Source organism: Aotus nancymaae, unplaced genomic scaffold (genome assembly GCF_030222135.1).
Source record: "Aotus nancymaae isolate 86718 unplaced genomic scaffold, 86718_ANA_hifiasm-v0.15.2.pri h1tg000099l, whole genome shotgun sequence".
Lineage (NCBI taxonomy): Eukaryota > Metazoa > Chordata > Mammalia > Primates > Aotidae > Aotus > Aotus nancymaae.
Genome location: NW_026988514.1, coordinates 6,604,006 through 6,624,977, shown reverse-complemented (window position 1 = coordinate 6,624,977; position 20,972 = coordinate 6,604,006). Strand labels below are relative to the sequence as shown.

The 20,972-nt window shown below is 41.7% G+C and overlaps 1 pseudogene; it reads left to right on the top strand.

Annotated features, from left to right (window-relative positions):
- Window positions 1–20,972, top strand: part of LOC135271945 (WASH complex subunit 2A-like) — a 50,391-nt pseudogene that overhangs the window by 14,739 nt on the left and 14,680 nt on the right.

Sequence of the window (20,972 nt, the reverse complement as noted above, 5' to 3'; positions counted from 1 at the left end):
AATTTTGTTAATCCGGCCCTTGGAGAGGGAGATTCTGTGTGATTCAGCTTTATCTTGCCTTTTTTTTTTTTTGAGATAGTTTCACGATTATTGCCCAGGCTAGAGTGCAAATGATCTTGGCTCACTGCAACCTCCACTTCCCAGGCTTAAGTGATTCTCATGCCTCAGCCTCCCAAGTAGCTGGGACTAAGGGGCACGCTACCACGCCTGGCTAATTTTTTGTATTTTTAGTAGAGATGGGATTTCACCATGTCGGCCAGGCTGTTCTCAAACTCCTGACTTCAAGTGATCCATCCGCCTTGGCCTTCCAAACTTCTGGGATTACAGGCATGAGCCATGGCGCCTAGCCTTACCTTGGCATTTTTACCTAGGATTTGACTTTTTAAAAAATCAGTGAAATAAAGAAGTTTTTGGCTGGGCGCAGTGGCTCATGCCTGTGATCCCAGCACTTTGGGAGGCTGAGGCGGGCGGATCACAAGTTCAGGAAACCATCCTGGCTAACATGGTGAAATCCCATCTCTACTAAAAATAGAAAAAAATTAGCCGGGCGTTGTGGCAGCCTCCTGTAGTCCCAGCTACTCGGGAGGCTGAAGCAGAAGAATCGCTTGAACCGGGAGGGGGAGCTTGCAGTGAGCTGCGATTGCACCACTGCACTCCAGCCTGGATGACAGAGTGAGACTCTGTCTCAAAAAAAAAAAAAAAAAGAATTTTTTTTATTTTTAACTTTTAGTCCTGCTTTGTTTCTTATTCTCCTCCTTTGTTATGTAGCTTGTTTCAGGTAGCCAGATGGACCAGGATGTCAGGTGGCACATGTAAGTTTGTTTTCAACCGAAACGTTTGACGGCTTATTCCTTTCCTGGTGTACAGGATGTATACGTTGATCGTCCTTTACCGTATCTCATTGGGTCAAAGCTGTTCATGGAACAAGAAGATGTAGGTCTTGGAGAGCTGTCCAGTGAAGGTACTTTTCTTCACCAAATAATTTGTTAGTTTTAACATTTCTTTTTTTATTTTAAAATAATTTCAAACTTTAAAGTTTTAAGATTAAAGAACTCACGTATACCCTGCACTCGGGTTTACCAGTTAACTTTTCACTACATTTGTTTTATTGTTCTCTACATATACATAATATTTTGTCTTGAACCTATTTGGGAGACATAATATTCATGCCATTACGTCTAAATGTTTCTGTGTGCGTTTTCTTTCTTTTTTTTTTTTTTTTCTTTGAGCTAGTTTCGTTCTTGTCACCCAGGGAGTGCAGTGGCACAATCTTGGCTCACTGCAACTTCCACCTCCCGGGTTCAAGCAATTCTCCTACCTCAGCCTCCTGAGTAGCTGGAATTACAGGCACCCGCCACCATACCTGGCTAATTTTTGTATTTTTAGTAGAGACGGGGCTTTACTATGTTTGCCAGGTTGGTCTCAAACTCCTGACCTCAGGTGATCCTCTGTGTGTGTTTTCTAAGAACAAGGACATCTCTTGTATAACTATAGTAGAATTACAAAAGCCAGGACATTATCTGTTATCCAATCTGCTATGTTCGCATTTTGCCATTTGTCCCAGTGGCACCCTTTACAGTCTCTCTCTTTTGTTCTCTGGTCTAGGACTCTATCCAGGGCCGGTTACCACATTTAGTTGTCAAATCTCCAGTTATCTTTTAGTCTGATGCTGTTACAGCCTTTCGTTGCTTTTTATGACCTTGACATCTGTAAAGAGTACAGGCCAGTTTTTTTTTCTTTGTAATGAATAATTTTTTTGAGGAGAGATACTTAAAGACTACATAAATATCTAATTCCTTACCATAATGAAGACACTTTTAATTCCAGTAAATGGGTATCGATGGTTTTATCAAGATCTCCGTGTTGCTCTTGTATGGTGGTTTGTGATTTTGAGAAGGAGCTAAGGACATTTTCTTGTGAATATTGGTGTGGTGACCCTTATCTCTCTTCTCAACAGAAGGCTCTGTAGGCAGTGATCGTGGCAGTATTGTGGACAGTGAGGAAGAGAAAGAAGAAGAGGTAAGGGCTGTTTGGTATGACCAGGTCACGGTGGGCAGCAAGCTTAAGATGGGCCTAGCAGGCTAAGTAAATAACAACTGTGAATTTGTAATCTGTTTCCATAAAGCTTTTAACAGTGATAGAAGCCACATTCTGAGTTCTTTTAATCTAGGGTTAGATTTCCTTTTTGCCTTATGTACAATAATCAGGAAAGCTCCTATAATCTGTTTCACTGTTATCCTACCTCCCACCTTGACACCAAATTCCTTCTTCACCCAGTATATTTTTGAGAAGGACAGCTTAGATGTTTTGGTGGAATCTCTGCCTGGGATATAGTCTTGAGTATATTCTGTCTTTGAACAATTCTAAGAAAAAAAATACATACATTTAGAACTTTCGTCAACTGTAAAACGTAGAGCAGGATATGCTGAAGGCAACCACATACATTCTGTTTTGCTGCTGCTTCTAGCACCTTCATATCCACAGAGCATAATCTCATTTCCTAGTCTGGCGTTTGAGTCTGTGGGCCTTGACCACAGTTGAATCTGCAGTTGTTCTTTAGATGGGATATTCATTATTGCAAGGGACACAGCCATGTTGAAGGAGAGTCCTTGAGTATGGGGTTTCCGAAAGGAGACAGTGTTGTGTGTGTGCTTTTCTCTTCTGATTGGTCCCCCTTTCTACACTCTCCCTCCCCTGCCCTTCTTCCAGCCGTACAAAGAAAAACCTGACAGCCGGAAATAAGCTTTCTTAAGTAACTATTAGCTGAATCCCTTGCTTTTAGCCATGGATGTAGGTCTTTACTAAATTGCTGGTAGCAAATACTCATGTTACCTTCTTAGGCCTAATGAAGTATTTGTCCTATCAAGAGGAACTAGAGACAGTATAGTCCAAAATGTAAAATAATACAAACTGACTTTCGATAATTTAGTTAGTTAAATGTGCAGTTCTTACTTTAAATCCAAAGGCAAGAGTTAAAAGTGCAGGTGATGTGAGCAAATTGTTAGAGGCATTTAAGTGAGCCACAACAATAACATGTTAACTGGAACAATCCTTGACAATATTGCCAGCTGCCCCACTACCTGCACCTTGATACTTAAGGTGACCAGTAGTCAGTACAAAGACTGAGTGTCAGAGCTTTTTCTCCATTTGACATGGAATCAGCCTGGCCCAGAGACTTAGACCTGAAATCATTTCTGTGCTTCGAAGTAAAGCCCGTTTAACAACAAAGCCTTTTTTTTCCCCTCCGAAGGAGTCAGATGAAGATTTTGCCAATCATAGTGACAATGATCAAAACTGGGTAAGGCTCATGTGTTGAAATGACTTTGTTTTTACATTTTAATTGAAGCATAGTATGTATATTAAATTTACTTTTGAATTTTATTTATGACTAAGTGAGGATTTTTTCAGTATACAACTTATTTTCCTTTAGGCATTTCATGTATTTAGGCTATTTCCTTTGTATATTTTTTCCCAATTTTCCTTTATAGTTTATCTTCATTTTTCTTAGAAAACAAAGAAGTAAAAAACAAATTGGAAAATAGAGCCTCTAAAAGAAGACTCAGTTACCCAAATTGAACTGCTTTGCATGAGTCCCTCTCCTGAGTCCCCCTCTCCTGTGTCCCCTCTCCTGTTTTAAAACTGGAGACAAGCTAGTAGTGACATTAATGAATATTCACAAGATGAAAACTTCTGACCCTACTGTCTTAGTACAGTTATCTTAATTTTTGAATATCTAAGGGCATATTGTTTTCATAGTATGCATATTTTATTTTCTGCCCTTTTATGTTAACATTTCATAAATGTTTCCTTATTTTATTTTATTTTTTGAGATGGAGGTTTGCTCTTGGCAGCCAGGCTGGAGTGCAATGGTGCGATGTCAGCTCACTGCAACTTCTGCCTCTAGGATTCAAGCAATTTTCCTGCCTCAGCCTCCTGAGTGGCTGGAATTACAGGCGCCCACCACCATGCCAGCTAATTTTTTTGTGTTTTTATTAGAGACGGGGTTTTACCATGTTGGCCAGGCTGGTCTCGAACTCCTGATCTCAGATGATCCACCTGTCTCGGCCTCCCAAAGTGCTGGGATTACAGGCATGAGTCACCACGCCCGGCCTCCTTATTTAAAAAAGTCTTTGCAGTTTGCTTTGTATAGTCTTTGCTATTTACTTTTAAACTTACTAAATATGATACTGTCATAGTCTCTAAATGTATAAAGAGTTTTATTTTTTATTTATTTTTTTTTTTTGAGACGGAGTTTCGCTCTTGTTACCCAGGCTGGAGTGCAATGGCGCGATCTCGGCTCACCGCACACTCCGCCTCCTGGGTTCCGGCAATTCTTCCTGCCTCAGCCTCCTGAGTAGCTGGAATTACAGGCACGCGCCACCATGCCCAGCTAATTCTTTGTATTTTTAGTAGAGACGGGGTTTCACCATGTTGACCAGGATGGTCTCGATCTCTTGACCTTGTGATCCACCCGCCTCGGCCTCCCAAAGTGCTGGGATTACAGGCGTGAGCCACCGCGCCCGGCCCAAGAGTTTTATTTTTGATGTAACAATGTATTCAATATTTTCTTTTCTTTTTTTGAGACAGAGTCTGACTCTGTTGCCCAGGCTGGAGTACAGTGGTGTGATCTTGGCTCACTGCAGTCTCTGCCTCCAGGGTTCAAACCATTCTTATGCCTCAGCCTCCCTGAGTAGCTGGGACTAAGGTGTGTGTCACCACGCCCGACTAATTTTTTGTATTTTTATAGAGACGGGGTCTCCCCATGTTTCCTAGGCTAGTCTAGAACTCCTGTGCTCAGGCAATCCACCCAGTCAGCCTCCCAGAGTACTGAGATCACAGGTGTGAGCCCCATACCCAGCCAATATTTTCATACATAGAAATCCTTTGCTTCTGTGAACTGTTTCTTCAGAATAAAGTGGTATAGAATTATTAACATTAATGTCTGGTGGACCTTCTAAATTACAGATTATGCATGTTGATTTTCCTACAGTCTCATCACTGGGGTGATGATTTAAAATTTTTTTTTTGCTAAAAATTTGCATTTCAATTTCTTAACTGGGAAATATTTTTTTCACAAAAATGTTTAACTATCAAATAAAGGATTTTGTATTTTCTGGTTGGTACTGTATTTTTCTGGTTGTATTCATAAATGTGGTTGGTCTTTATAATTTTAATAATCAGTCTTTCTTCATAGGATATTTGTTTCTATGGAATTTCCCATTAAAATCTGCAAATATAGACAGTTTTTCTTTTTTTTTGAAACTGAGTCTCGCTCTGTCCCCCAGGCTGGAGTGCAGTGGCACGATCTTGGCTCACTGCAACTTCCACCTTCTGGGTTTAAGTGATTCTCGTGCCTCAGACTCCCAAGTAGTTGGGATTATAGGCATGCGCCACCATGCCCAGCTAGTTTTTATATTTTTAGTGGAGATGGGGTTTCGCCACGTTGGCCAGGCTGATCTTGAACTCCTGACCTCAGGTGATTGCCTGCCTCAGCCTCCCAAAGTGCTGGGATTACAGGTGTGAGTCACCATGCCTGGCCACAAACAGTTTTTCTTTCTTTCTTTCTTTTTTATTTTTTTGAGACAGGGTTTCACTCTTGTTGCCCAGACTGGAGTGCAGTGGCGTGATCTCGGCTCACTGCAACTTCCACCTCCCAGGTTCAAGCAGTTCTTCAGTCTCAGCCTCCCTAGTAGCTGGGATTACAGGTGCCTGCCACCACATCCAGCTAATTTTTGTATTTTTAGTAGAGACAGGGTTTCACCATGTTGGCCAGGCTAATCTTGAACTCGTAATCTCAGGTGATCCACTCGTCTTGGCCTCCCAAAGTGCTGGGATGACAGGCATGAGTCACCACGCCTGACCACAAACAGTGTTTCAAAACAGTACAATATAGTGATTAAAAACACCTGCTTATGCAACAGGTTGGTTCTGTGTGCTGCGGCCAACCTCAAAGTTGTAAGGATTAAATTAGGTAATAAAGTGCTTTTAGTAACATGCCTGGCACAGTTTGTTGATTCAAACATTGAAAAAAAAAATTTCTAATTATACATAGTAGTATATACCTTTGGAAAAATTAGAACTTAACAGATGAGGCTAAGTTTGAGCCTTCCAGTTCTTTCCTTCTCTGCATACTCTTCAGAGGTAACTGGGGTCATGCTCTGGGAGCATGTCTTTCCAGGTCTTTCTCTTTGCTTTTGTAAATGCACCTGTTTCCACAGAAATGCTATAGTGTATGCAGAGGTGGTATCGTGCTGGATTTGTTATTCTGCACTTTTTTGCGTGACCTACCTTGGATGGCTCTCTAGTTGTTACAGCTTTTACCTTTTAACTATTACTCAGTATTCTTACTAAGGTCAGACTATGCTGATTTTGTTTCTATTTCTCTGGTATTAGGCCAGGCACGGTGGCTCATGCCTGTCATCCCAGCACTATGGGAAGCCAAGGTGGGCGGATCACTTGAGATCAGGAGTTTGAGACCAGCCTGGCCAGCATGGTGAAACCCTGTTTCTACCAAAAATACAAAAATTAGCCAGCTGTGATGGCAGGTACCTGTAATCCCAGTTACTCAGGAAGCTGAGGCAGGAGAGTCCCTTGAACCCAGGAAATGGAGGTTGCAGTGAGCCAGGATCACCCCGTTGCACTCCAGCCTGAGCAACAAGAGTGAAACTCCTTCTCAAAAATAAAAATATTTCTCTAGTAACAACCAGTTTTGATATTTCAATATTTTGCTTTTTTTATTCTTGTTGTTACAGTCTTATTAAATAATATATTTTTATTTAGATTCCAAGTAAAGCTTGTGTATTATTTGTTCCAGCTTATCTGCTGCTTCATAACTTGCTGCATCATAATTATGATTATTATTTTAAAAAGCTGTTACCTCTTTGAAGGAGGAGCCTAAAGGCTAAGTGACAATATCTCTTCTTCAGCTTGGTGACTATCTAATGGTTCTAATCTGATTATTTTATACTCTTAGCACACGACACAAATGAGTGATGAAGAAGAGGATGATGATGGTTGTGACCTTTTTGCTGACTCCGAGAAGAAGGAGGAAGATATTGAGGACATTGAAGAAAGTACTAGACCTGTAAGGAAGACTGTAGTTGCTGTTGCTTGGCAGGGTTTTAGCACTGATGACTTGTTTCTTGTATTGTCACTTACTTTGTATCACTCTCATTTTTGCATATTTCTCATTTCATTTACACTTCAGAATGGCGAGCATCTCAAATTGCAAGTACCACTTTCCTGTCCAGATGTTATGATTTTATGAGTCAAATCATTCAGAATATGTGTGGTTCCCGAGTTTCAAGACCCTAGTGCTCCTGTCTTTCTCCCCATGCAGCTTATTCTTATTTTCTTATTTAGATTTTTAAGTATTAAAGTGAAGTACTATAAAAGTAAGAAAATCAAAGAACATCTCTCTTTGAAGGAACATTTTATGAGTCCTATTCCTTGGGTGAGCTGTATAGTGTACATGTTTAAATTCATTTAATTACACTGTTTTTTCCTCAGTTGAATTTCTTTGCTCTTGTATACATAATGTTTTTAGGTGTCCAAAAGTGAAGTGTACTGCTTTTTTACAAAAAAGTGACTCTTTTGATTTCTCCTGCTGTAGAAAAGAAGCAGACGTACGTCATTTGCTAATGAGCTGGCTGCCCGCATCAAGGGTGACGCCGTGGGCCGAGTGGACGAGGAGCCAACAAGTGAGCCCCAGCCACATTGACAAGAAGTAGGGGAGGGGTAGTGCAGGGCCTTCTGCTGGCTTCACCAAAAGCAGGTTTCCCTTTTTATTAGTAACTACAAATGCAGAAGAGGCTTAAATTGTAGCGCTTACTCCTTTTTTGGTTAATGAACTCCTTTTGATAACTGAACGCTGTGGACCCACAAGCAAAATGTACGTGTACACATCTAGATAATACTTTACATATAATTTCAGGGGATTAATGGAAACTCCAGAGAACCATAGGCAACAGCTTAAGAATTCCTGGCTGAATATTTACTCCTGTATTTTGAACAAATAAGAATGTACTATATAATAGCACATTCTAGTTATATAACAGGGTAGAAAGTTAGCATAATAATTCTTTCAACAAATATGATTCTGATACGCACGTGAGCTGGTATGAAAGCAGAAGCCTTCTGCCTTACAAAGAGACTCTTGAGTGCCTACCATGGGCAGGGCAGGGGGTTCAATGCTCTGGTGAAGCTGAGATGGAAGGCAGTTGTCTTGTTCTTAGCTATGAGTTATGAGGATGACAGACTTGTAGAGAAACAGGATATGTATACTGAGGGAGGACTTAGTACTATTAAAACTGTGACCTATGCTTTTCAAGCCTTATCCTCAGGAGAAGCAAAACCTCGGAAGACACTGAAAGAGAAGAAGGAAAGGAGAACTTCAGATGGTGGGCCTTTTCCATCAATTCTATTAAATTTAGGAGACTTTTGACTCAGGAATGTTGCTTACATAATTCATAAAGTACTGCTTTGCATGCTGTTTTCCCTCTGACAAATGGGTCTGTCTCCATTTACTTTTTTTAGCCTCTGAAAGCATGTTTTGGGGTGCTGGGAGGAGATGGGGTATGGACTAAAAATGCCTGTAAATATTTGATTTATTAGATTTTAGAGCAATCATGTCTTGTCTTTCTAGAATTCTCTAGACGTACAGAAACTTAGGGATCTCTAGCATTTGTTTGTAAGGAATATATCAGGCCTTTTCATATTAAGCAGTCATGTCCGCTACATTCCACTTGTCCCTGTGTCAGTCTGCAGATCCCTTTGTTTAGTCTACCCTTCCTCCCCCCAGATTGTTGGGGAAATGGGTCTTGAATATGGCATCTGACCCTAATACTTGCTTTAAAGTAAATCTAGATCAAGGATGCTGGCCTAGAGAATGAATGCTATCTGCTGCAAGCATTGACATATTTGAGAGTGGGGGCCCACAGGGCCTTTTGAGGGCATCAGTGGACTATGCCAGGGGTTTAGTGTGAAATTCATCAGACTGCCTCACACTTTGTTAAATAGGGTCAGATAAACTCCTTGCCAGTTTGGAGATGTTGCAGATGCCAACCCGGGAATCTGGGTTCCAGACCCATCTTTAATGCTCCCTGCAAAACATTGCTTTCTGTTTGCTAGATGAAGAGGATAACTTATTCACACCCCCTAAGCTGACCGATGAGGACTTCTCACCATTTGGCTCTCGAGGTGGCCTGTTTAGTGGGGGCAAGGGGCTCTTTGATGATGAGGATGAGGAGGTGAGTCCATGGTACCCAGCGACACTCCCTGCAGCTGTATCGGGTTCACAAGGAAGAAATATGCTTTGTTTCTTTAGTGGGAGAAAACAGCTTCTCAGTTGGAAGTTGTTTCTATTTTCAGATTTTGGGACATTTTGAACTAAGAATCTCAGAGTGAGAAATATCGTATTCTTCTATCCTTTGTTAGGTGAGGAGAAGATGTGCACTTGTTAGTGTGAATAATTTACTAGGTGATTGTTTCTTCTCTTATCTGTTATCTTTCATCTTTGTATTTAATTCCTGGACAGACCTCCCAAAGTGCTGGGATTACAGGTGTGAGTCACCACACCTGGCCTAAATTATTTTAGGGTCTGGTTTTGCCATAGTTATCACTTTGCAACTGATTTTCTGGGAGCATAGTAAATACATTGTTTTAAATCTTATAGGTTACTTTTCCTTAGAAATCCTCAAATGCAGCTATGCTTTCTCCTGTTTTTTTTTTTTTTTTAATCCTTTGTCATATACGTTATTACAACCAGAGTGACTTCTTCACGGAAGCCCCCCAGGATCGACAAGCTGAAGCCTCTGTTAAGGAGGGTAAGCTGGGGGCTGGCCAACTGCGTCTCAGTGCACAGAGTTCCAAAAGTGTCTTTCTCATTAGGAGGTGGAACCCCGAGGTTGTTCCCAAGTCTTGTTTCTGCGTTGAGCAGGAAGCTGTTATTTTGACCTTGGTCCAGTTGAAAGTAATTCATCTTCGCTTATTCATGTCTTGGAAAAAACAGAGTACCATCTGCAAACCCACATCACAGTCTTGCCTCTTTGTTAGGAGAACTCATCAAAAGTCAGACAAGAAAAGTACCCTAGAGCAATGTTGAGAATGGTTTTCATTTAATGAAGTTTAATTTAAAGAAACATTTTTAACATTCTGCATATAAGTTGGAGACCAGTAATTCCCCAACCCAGTGTGCATTAAAATCATCTGTAAAGTTTTATATACACTTTCTTCCAGCAAACCTTAGTTATATATATATATATGTATATATTAGTAGAGACAGGAAGGTTTCACCATGTTGGACAGTTGGACAGGCTGGTCTTAAACTCCTATCCTCAAGTTATTACCCACCTTAGCCTCCCAAAGTGCTGGGATTACAGGCCTGAGCCACTGCACATGACCCATCTGTGTAGTTTTTAAAAAGCACAAATATAAATCTATTTCTTAACTTACAAATGTTACTCAGTTAGGTTTGTGGTAATTCTCGGGATTTGAGAATTAGTGATTTTAAGCTCCGCGTCTCCTGGGCACACGCATCAGAGCTGGGCCTCGTGGGCCACTCCTTGTGCTTGCTGTGCTGGCTGCTTACCTGGCTGCCCTCTGCTTTCTGCTGTCCATGGTTTGGCAGAGGTGACTTGCTTGGTTTCCCTCTTTGCTCTTATTGTCTTTTTTCTTTTTTTTTTTTAGTTTTTGTATTTTTAGTATAGACAGGGTTTCACCATGTTGGCCAGGATGTTTTTGATCTCTTGACCTCGTGATCCACCTGCCTCAGCCTTCCAGAGTGCTGGGATTATAGGCATGAGCCACCTCGCCCTGCTGTCTTCTTCTTTTTTCTACTGATGACTCACACATTTTTGCTGTTCCTTTTTACTTGTTCATTTTTATCCAACTGGAATGGGTAGAGCTGGAACTGTTTGGGGGAGCCCTGGTCATGCTGTCCCTGCCTCCTCCAGTGGTGCTCACTACCTCCCTTGGTGTTCCCCAGCCGACCCACTACTGTGGCTTGATCACAGTCAGCATGCTCTTCCATGGGAGTCATAGCTTGGATTGTGTTAATTCCAAAAGAAAAAAGTCCTTTTTTTAGGAAGGGGAGTGATGGAGATTGAGGAGGAGTCAAGAAAAAAAGTCCTGACATTGGTAGAGAGAAAAATACTAAAGCATTTTAAAATGGCTTGTTTAGGAAAAATTAGTTTCAAAACGTCTGGTACTAACTGCATATATTACATTGCATATATTTCAGAAAGAAAATTGCAAGGAAAGTTATTTTCCTTGTAAAATGGTTATCTCTTGCTATTTCATTCTAGAGTCTTTATCATCCAAACCTGGAAAGAAAATCCCAGCAGGAGCTGTTTCTGTATTTTTAGGTAATATAACTTAAGGTTTGTTTTCTTAAAAGAACACAAATACTGTTTTTTCATTTTTAAAATTATCATCTTCTAAAGCCTGGCTGGAGACAAGGAAGCACCTGGGAGCTTCAAAGGGCTTTGAGCAGCTTATAGAAAGAGCTCATCTACTCATGTTAGCTCTTATTCTCCTAGAGCTCAGTGGCCTTGGACTTTTCTGTGTTTGAGTGACCTGGTGATTCTGCATTGTGGGATGTTCTGTACCAGTAATGGATGGAGGTTATTGGGCCCTGTTGATGCATTTTGTGAATTAACTGAAATGAAAAGTTCTTGGTGGGTGGTAATTTTTTCTGTAAAGTCAACAGGTTCACACTGGCTCACAGCTGTGGCTGTCTTGTCCCTCTGCCCACAGGAGACACAGATGTGTTTGGTGCTGTTTCCATTTCATCATTGAAGGAGCCCCAAAAGCCTGAGCAGCCCATTCCAAGAAAAAGCCCATACCTTCCACCTCCCACTGGCCTCTTTGATGATGATGATGATGGTGATGATGACTTTTTCTCAGCACCCTGCAGCAAATCTTCCAAGACGGGTACCTGTTTCTGCCTCTGTTTCTGGTACTTCAGCCAGAAAAAAAAATGTTGCCTATAAAGGGACGTAAGCTCCCCTAGTTTGTATCTCTTATAATACCAGATCCCTTCTCCAGCATTCCTGTCATTGAGCTGTTGTGTCTGTACTTACATAGCTATGGTGCCTGGGAGGCCTCTTTTATGAACCAATCTTTTCTGCTCTGGAAGCTAATTACTATTATTTTCCTTATAGAGAGCTGAAATCTTTTTCCCTATAATTTTTGTTCACAATTTCTAGTTCTGACCTTTGGAATTATAACGTTTTAATCATACTTTCTTCCAGCAGACCTTAGTCAATTACATGAGCAGCATGTTGTGTGCTGGCCATTTAGTTCCCACCTTCTCTTCTCCGCCAAAAAGCTCAGGTGGCCTTGGTCTTTCCTCCTGTGATGGGGTTTTCAGCCCCTTGGCTACTTTGACATTCTCCTTTCTTTTCCTCTTAAATGTAAGTCCTGTGTCCCTGAAGTCATTCCTGTAAATCATTTGTTTTTTATGTGCAGATGAATCTCCCAGGGGCTTTTGTCAAAATGAAGATTCCAATTCAGTAGGTCTAGGATGGGGCCTGAGATTGTGCATTTCCAGCAAACTTTGTGGTCTGTGGATCACACTTGGAATAGCAAGACTTAGATTCATTGACTGCTTTTCCTGAAAAGAAAGGTAGATCCCTAAGGTGCACATAATTTTCAGGAACTTGAAAAAATAAAAAATGTTGGAATAGGAATAGATAGAACCAGAATGCATTTAGAAGCAGACTGTCTGGACTTCCTCTCCTTTTTCAGTGTTAGGTGTAGAAAGTAAGGATGGAAGCAGAAGTGTGAAGGAAAATAAAAGCCTAGTTAATCTAGAAAGAGTGCATATGGATGCAGAATGCACACAGGTCTAGGTGAAGATGACAGTAAAGGAAGTTAGTAGTGCTTTTTGTTGCTCCAGAGGGCTCTCACTTAGTGGGTATCTTTGAGAACTGATTTAGAATCACTAGTAAATTGATGCTGCTTTGTTTGACAACTCCTAGTCTCTGGACATTCATGAGCCAGTGCCCTCATTTCAGCAACATATGCCTCACTCGGTCCAGCAGTGCTTATGGTAGTGAAGGTTGGAAATTACTCAGATTTATCAGTAGGGTGAGCTATGGCCCTTCCATTCAGTGGAATATTGGCGACTGTTTAAAAAAAAAAAGGGTCTATGCCTGTTGACTTGGAAAGATTTTATACGTACAGTAAATGGAAAACGCAAATGGTAAGACATATTATTCAAATTATCTTCTAATTTATAGCCTTATTTGTAAATAACTAAAGTTAATTCATTAGTATATCCTTTGGGGGAATTAGAAGCATGTATGCTGAACTGTTCCCAATGTCCATCTTGTTCGAGTAGGCAGGTGGAGTTATGAGGGGATTTCAGTATTTGCTTTTATCTGCTTTTGTATAGTTTGATTTTTTTTAAAAGCAGGAGCCAAGCCCTCACTTCTCAGATTGCTTAGATGATTGACTTGGTGGCCCTCTTAAATAATCTTTCTTCCTCTAGATCTTTCTTCACCTTTTAAGCCAGTCCAGGCTACTCTAAGCACAGGAGGCTGCTGTTTGGATAAGCATGTCAGCTGCATGGTTAAACTATCTGTTCTGTTTTCAACTGAGCTGCTACTATGCTCTTTGAAAAATTCCAAGGGAAGAGTATAGTTTCACTTACTGTAACAACGTAACTTTTCTATTTATTCTTCGGGAGGGAAGAATTTTAAATCTACAAATTTTGTGGTAGATTTTTGACCTTAGTGTAATTTTATGCCTTGCTATTTTTTAAAGGCAAAGTCCAGTCCGCTGCTGCTATCTTTGATGACGAAGAAGGAGATCTGTTCAAAGAAAAAGCTGAAGCATTTCCAGAAGCCACTGTGAGTCAGACAGACGAAAATAAAGCAAGAGCAGAAAAAAAGGTGAGCAGGAGGGAAGAGTGAATGCAGGAGCATTGATCTGGGGCATCTTAAGAATTCATCTGGAGCCCAGAGGGAAGTATTGTTCCCTTTCACATTCATATTAAAGAACTTCAAACAGAAAGTGGAAAGAAGATTTCAGTGAACACTCAAATAACTACCACCCGGATTGATCAGTTCTTAGGGTTATAGATGTAAACTTTGTTACATATCTGTTTTCTCCCTGAACTATTTGCGTGTAAGTTATTTTAACTGTTTGCTGCATGGAACTGATTGCATGTAGTCATTGGGACATTCTACCCCTAAATATTTCATTCAGCCTCTCTTGAAAAGACTTCCTTATAACCACAATGCCATTATCAACAGCTGTGAGATGAACAGTCATTCTATAGTAGACTCTTAATATCTAGTCTGTATTTGAATTGCTGCAGTTTGCCTCAAAATGTCTTTGTAAAATCTCCCCACCAATATAGTCCATATTCTAATTTCCTCTCTTGTCCCCAAAATGCTATTTATAGCAGCGGTCCGCAACCTTTTTTGCATTAGGGACATAAAGAAGAGTGCAGCCTGCAACCTACATCACTTGCATGCGCAGTTCACAGTAGGGTTTGCCCTCCTATTAGAATCTACCGCTGTGGTTGATCTGACAGGAGGCAGAGCTCAGGTGGTAATGCTTGCTGCTCACCTCACCTCCTGCTGTGGGGCCGGGTTCTTAACAGGCCATGGACTGGTCTGCAGCCCGGGGTTGGGGACCCCTGTTTTATAGTATTTTTTGTGTGTTTTGATTTTTAAAAAAAAAAAAAACAACCCAGGATTCAGGCAGTGTGTCTACATTGCATTTGGTTGTGCTGTCTCTTTGGTCTCTTTAATCTGGAGCAGCACCTCCCATATTTTTTTGAATGTCCAGCCAGTTGTCTTGTAGAATGTGTGACATTGTGAATTTGCTTTATTATTTTCCTATGATTAAATTCAGGGTCAGCAGTTTTGGCAAGAATACAAGCAGGCAGGGTTGTGCACTTCCTGTTGTATCACCTCCCAAGACACATCAGGTTCACTGTCTGCCTCTTTCTGACAATTTTGTCACTTGGTTGTTAGGGTGCCCACCACACTGCTTCATTGAAAAGGTACCCTGTTCTCTTTTGCCATTGATAAGTTGATCTCTAAAGTGATAGTTGGACGCAGTATGAATATCTGTTCTCTCCCAGCCTTTTATACAGTGTTTTTAAAATCCATGGATGATCTTTTCCTAAATTCAGTTAACCTGTTAGTGGGCATAAACCACTGTTTTTTAAATTCTTTATTAGTTGGCATTCTTCTGAATAAAGAGTTTTCTCTTCCACTCCTTCCCCCTTTTTTAATATTGCTTTGGGATCATGGATTCATTCTTCAGTGTCTATGATAATCCATTACCATCATTCTTCCTCATTTTTTTTTTTTTTTTTGACACAGGGTCTTGCTCTGTTGCCCAGACTGAAGTATAGTGGCATAATCATAGTTCACTGGAGGCTCAACCTACTGGGTTCGAGTGATTCTCCAGTCTCAGCCTCCCTAGTAACTGGGACTACATGCACACACCACCACTCCCAGCTAATTTTTATATTTTTTGTAGAGATGGAGTTTGACCATGTTGGCCAGGCCATTGTTCTTTTTGATGCTCAGATTGACCTTCATTTGGCCAGTCATTGTGTCCCCAGCAGTCTTTAAGCCCTTCTGGCTGCTTGACCTTTCGCTGCTGTTCTGCACAGCTGGTCCTTCCTCTTTCTACAGTTCATCTCATCATGCTGTGTTCTCTCTGTGAACCCTGACTTTCTCCTGCCGACCACCTAAGGCCCAGCATTCAGAACCTGACAGGCCCCTTGGGCAGCCTGCCTTTCTACTCTCTCTCTCACTGCACATGTCCCATCTGTGCACTGATTGACCCAGGCAGTGTGTCCTGCTTCCTGATACACCAGATGTGTCCTTTATTTGTCTCACTGTTCTCTTAACAGCTCCCTCGGTTTGGTGTCTATCACAGCAGAGACTCCTTGCATTTTCTAAATGGTTGATTGAGTAAACCCTCTTTTCTGGGTATCTTATTTGTTAATCCTTAATTTTTCTTTGTCTTTTTGTTTTCCCCATCAAAGGTTACCTTACCTTCCAGCAAAAATCTCAAAACTCATCAGAGACAAAGACTCAAAAAGGCTTATTTTCGGATGAGGAGGACTCTGAGGTACGGTATTCTTTTCCTTAGTTGTGAGTATTGGCCTATGGATATGACAGAGTAACTATTTCTGAATCAGATTTTCCTCAGTAGAGTTGTAAGACTTTTTGTGAAGTATTCCAGTTCTTTTTTTTTTTTTTTTTTTTTTTTTTGAGACGGAGTTTCGCTCTCGTTACCCAGGCTGGAGTGCAATGGTGCCATCTTGGCTCACCGCAACCTCCGCCTCCTGGGTTCAGGCAATTCTCCTGCCTCAGCCTCCTGAGTAGCTGGGATTACAGGCACGCACCACCATGCCCAGCTAATTTTTTGTATGTTTAGTAGAGACGGGGTTTCACCATGTTGACCAGGATGATCTTGATCTCTCGACCTCGTGATCCACCCGCCTCGGCCTCCCAAAGTGCTGGGATTACAGGCGTGAGCCACCGCGCCCGGCGTATTCCAGTTCTTTAAAAATAATCTCTTGAGGCCGGGCATAGTGGCTCATGCCTGTAATCCTGGCACTTTGGGAGGCCAAGGCAGGTGGACACCTGAGGTCACGAGTTCGAGACCAGCCTGGCCAACATGATGAAACCCTGTCTCTACTAAAAATACAAAAATTAGCTGGGCATGGTGGTGTGTGCCTGTAATCCCAGCTACGTGGGAGGCTAAGACAGGAGATTCACTTGAACCTGGGAGGCAGAGGTTGCAGTGAGCCGAGATGGCCCCACTGCACTCCAGCCTGGGCAACAGAGCAAGACTTCGTCTCAAAATAAATAAATAATCTCTTGAGAGCATGGGATCTTTAGAAAGCAATATATTTCCTTTTCACTTTTGGGTTGGACTTTACTTAATCTCCTGGGATGAAAGTACTCGCTCTCTAGGATGCCTAGACTTTAGACTGTTTATGGGCTCATGATGTGATGAGATGCTTGCACCAGAGTGGAGGTCACCATGCTACTTCCTTTATTGACATTCTCACTAACTAGAAAGTGGCTAAGTGCTATAGCAGATGGATTCTGGCATAGCCATCTCTCTTACTGAGACTGAGACTGCTAATAGGCTGTGGGACCCTGCTTCACAGGTTGCTTTGGTCCCCCCAGGCACCTTAGAACCAACTCTCCAAAGCTTCACTGCTTTTCCTGAGTCCCTCAGGCCTACGTCCTCTTAGATGTAATTTTAAGTTAGCCTTTTAGGAGATCAGAGACCTGTATGAGAATGTAATGGGAAGTAATAAGCCCGTTTTACAGAAAAGTATGTGGACATGGCAGAAACTTACATGTATTTCAAGAAACTGTGGGCTGTAGGTTAGGCTCTCATGGTTGGACTTTGCACCCACAGTGAGGATGTACATGAAACCCTTTGGAAGTAGAGTGATTGCCCTTGATGTGAAGAATATCTTTGAGGCTATTAATTCACTGAAGGCTAGTGTACAAAACGTGAATTAGCCAAAGTCCACTTAAGTCACAACCCTGACCCCCGACATACAGCATGGTGGAGCCTGCAGTGTCTTATCCTCATGGATCCCACACCTGCACCTCGGGGTCTTTGCACTGACCCCCGCCACTCTGAGTAATGCTGTTCCCAGAATCCAGCTTCTTTCCTCACTCTTCGGGTTCTCTGTGAGGCCTCCCTGATGAAATACAACAGGAAGCGCTAGCACACACCATCCTGAGCTCCTGGTCCTCTCTTCTGTTTCACTGTTTACCACAGCACATGTTGCCAGGGACAATGTAGATTTACTTATTCATTGTCTCTACTTCCCTCTAAAGTAAGTGCCACGAGGGCAGGACTTTTCATTCCTTGTTTGTATCCCTAACACCCTGTCCTTAATATCAGTGCCTGGCATGTGGTAAGCCATTCAGTATTTGTCGACTAGACAAGAAAATCAAATGTGACCAATTTCAGTGACTTACAAGGTGTTCTGGTTATTTATTGCTGTGAAACAACTCCCAAAACTTAGTAGTTTACAACACCAATATTTTTGTTATCTCACAGTTCTAGAGGTTGACTAGGCTTAGCTAGGACATTGTCACTGACACATTGTCTGGTATCTGAAGGTGGCTGGGCTTAGGTTCAGCTCACACTGGTAACAGGGCACTGGGGCCCCTGGGATATCTCTCGCTAGGCCTGTGTGGCTTCTTGGCCTGCAGTCAGAGAAGCCAGCCTCTTACAGGCTGGCTTGGGGCTGTAGGGGAGAGTCCTCAGAGAGAGCCAGGTGGAGGTCATGTTGCCTTCTTGTTCCAGCCTTGGAAGTCAGCAGTGTTCCTTTTGTTCCATTTGTTGGTCAAGGTGGTCACAGAGGCCCATCCAGGTTCATGGGGAAGGGCCATAGGCTCCCCTTCTTGATGATGGGAGCGGAAATGAACTCGCAGACTTGTGTGAAAACCCCTACCAAAGGCTTTGCCCCATGTGTGTCATCATAGAGTGAATGTTTTTATTGGATATTGCTGGGATTCTTAGTCAAGGAGAAGTAAAACCAAGGCATCTAGGAGATAAAAGCTTTGGACCAGAAGGTATGCTTCCTGACTCCTCTGTATCTCAAGTGTGGAGCTGAAGCTTACCCTGTGAAGTCATTTTGGGGTAACCTATTTGAAGTAATGGAAGTGTCTTTTTTCCATTACCAAGAAAGGTATTAGTTAAGGGTCCAAAACTGTGATGTTGACATTTGTTTTTGTTCTTCGCTTTGATTTACTTTCATTTTCTTAAATCAGCAGAACCCTTTCTCTTGCCGTTGTGTAACACGCGGGAGGGGTACGGGATGCCTGGAGCTCCCCATGTGGCCTCTTCTAGCTAAATAAACCCATGGGACTCCTGGGAGCACAGGGGAAAACCACTGTGTGGAGGAGAGCTCCCTTAGTGAACTCATTAGGTCTATACTTGAGGAATAGACATTGACTCCATAATTTTTAAAAAACTGTCCGAAGAAGTCTTAGAATATATGTTCTTGTCCTGTTTAATTGTTTGGCTCTTGTGTATTGAAGTTTCTCTTCCCAAGGGAATAGATGTCCCATTTTATGTTTCTACTTCATGTAGCTCAATTTGCAGGTATTTCTTTGCAGGATAAGCTGATGTCTTATAACATTTTGAAAATTTCTTTTTCTTTTTCTTTTTTATTTTTATTTTTTGAGTTGGAGTTTTGCTCTTGTTGCCCAGACTGGAGTGCAATGGTGCGATTTCCACTCACTGCAACCTCTGCCTCCCAGGTTCAAGCAATTCTCCTGCCTCAGCCTCCCAAGTAGCTGGGATTATAGGCACCCATCACCATGCCTGGCTAATTTTGTATTTTTAGTAGAGACTGGGTTTCATCATTTTGCCCAGGCTGGTCTCGAACTCCTGACCTCAGGTGTTACATCCTCCCCGGCCTCCCAAAATCCTGGGATTATAGGCATGAGCCACTGTGCCTGACTGAAAGTTTCTTAATCCAACAGGTCTTTTCCTGGTTTGCAACATCGTATACCTATAGTTGAGCTAAGAGGAGTAGCAAATGTTTTAAAATACAAATTTAATTTGTATTTATTTAAAATAGTTAATAATCTTAGGAGAGCAGTGTGTTACTAAATAAAATAGTTGTACCTCCTTTAATTTGAGAATCTAGCCCCTGTTCCTATATTGAACCTATCTTATCTCTGATTCTTTAGACAGTAATGGGAAGTCATTCTTACTTATTTAGTTTTTTAGCGTGCTATAGGAAATTGATTAGAAAACTTCTTCCTGCCTTCTGTCATTCAGGTGGGAATACAGAAGCCTCTGGGCTCTGCAAGGCCACCATATACTGTGGCTTTCCTCCTCCTTACTGCCATTGCACATACGCTGGACAGACCCTGAGGCCTGTCTCTTTAAGGTCTCAGTCTGAGTCACCTTCCCTCTAAGAAAAGAAACCTAGACACATGGCAGCCATCATGTCTGAGTCACTCATGTTTTATACTGAAACTGATAATTCCTATTAACCGGCAACTTTAATTTCAATCCAACAGGATTTGTTTTCTTCTCAAAGTGTGAGTAAGTTAAAAGGTGCATCTCTGCTGCCTAGCAAGCTCCCCACGTCGGTTTCCTTGTTTGATGATGAAGATGAAGAGGTAAGCATCGTTATTGCAACACTAATTCAGATTAGTAGAAAACTGTTGCTGATGTAACTTTCTACCCAGAGGCTCATACACTAGCAAAACGTGATAGAGAAGCAGTCAGGCTACCTGAAGTTTATATAACAAAAATATTTCTGTTTTCATTTCAGTGGCTTCTTCCTTTTATTTTCAGAGCTGTGCAATGGAGAAGACATTAGATACTTGACACAGTTCTTTCTTTTTTTTTTTTGAGATGGAGTCTTGCTGTGTCACCCAGGCTGGAGTGCAGTGGTGCGATCTCACCTCATTGCAACCGGGTTCAAGCAGTTTTCCTGCCTCAACCTCCCAAGTAGCTGCGACTACAGGTGCACAACACCACGCCTGGCTAAGTTTTGTATTTTTAGTAGAGACAGGGTTTTACCACGTTGGCCAGGCTAGTCTCGAACTCCTGACCTCAGGTGATCCACTTACCTCAGCCTCCCAAAGTGCTAGGATTATAGGCGTAAGGCACTGTGCCTGGTCTCTTGACAAGGTGTGAAACCTCCAGGTTTTATTTTTTGAAATCTGCCTTTGAGAAATACAGTTGACCCTTGAACAATGTGGGGGTTGTTTTGACTTCTGCATTGCAGCCAAAAATCCGTACGTAACTTCCCACTTCCCAAAAACTTACCTACTAATAATAGCTTACTGTTGACCAGAAGCCACATGGATAACATAAACAGTTGATTAACACATAAATAGTATCTATTTGTATATTTTTGTATTCATGATATATCTAGCTTTTTCTTAATTTTTTTGATATTTCTAGGCTACATGGTTTGTCCGCCAAATTTTTCAAAT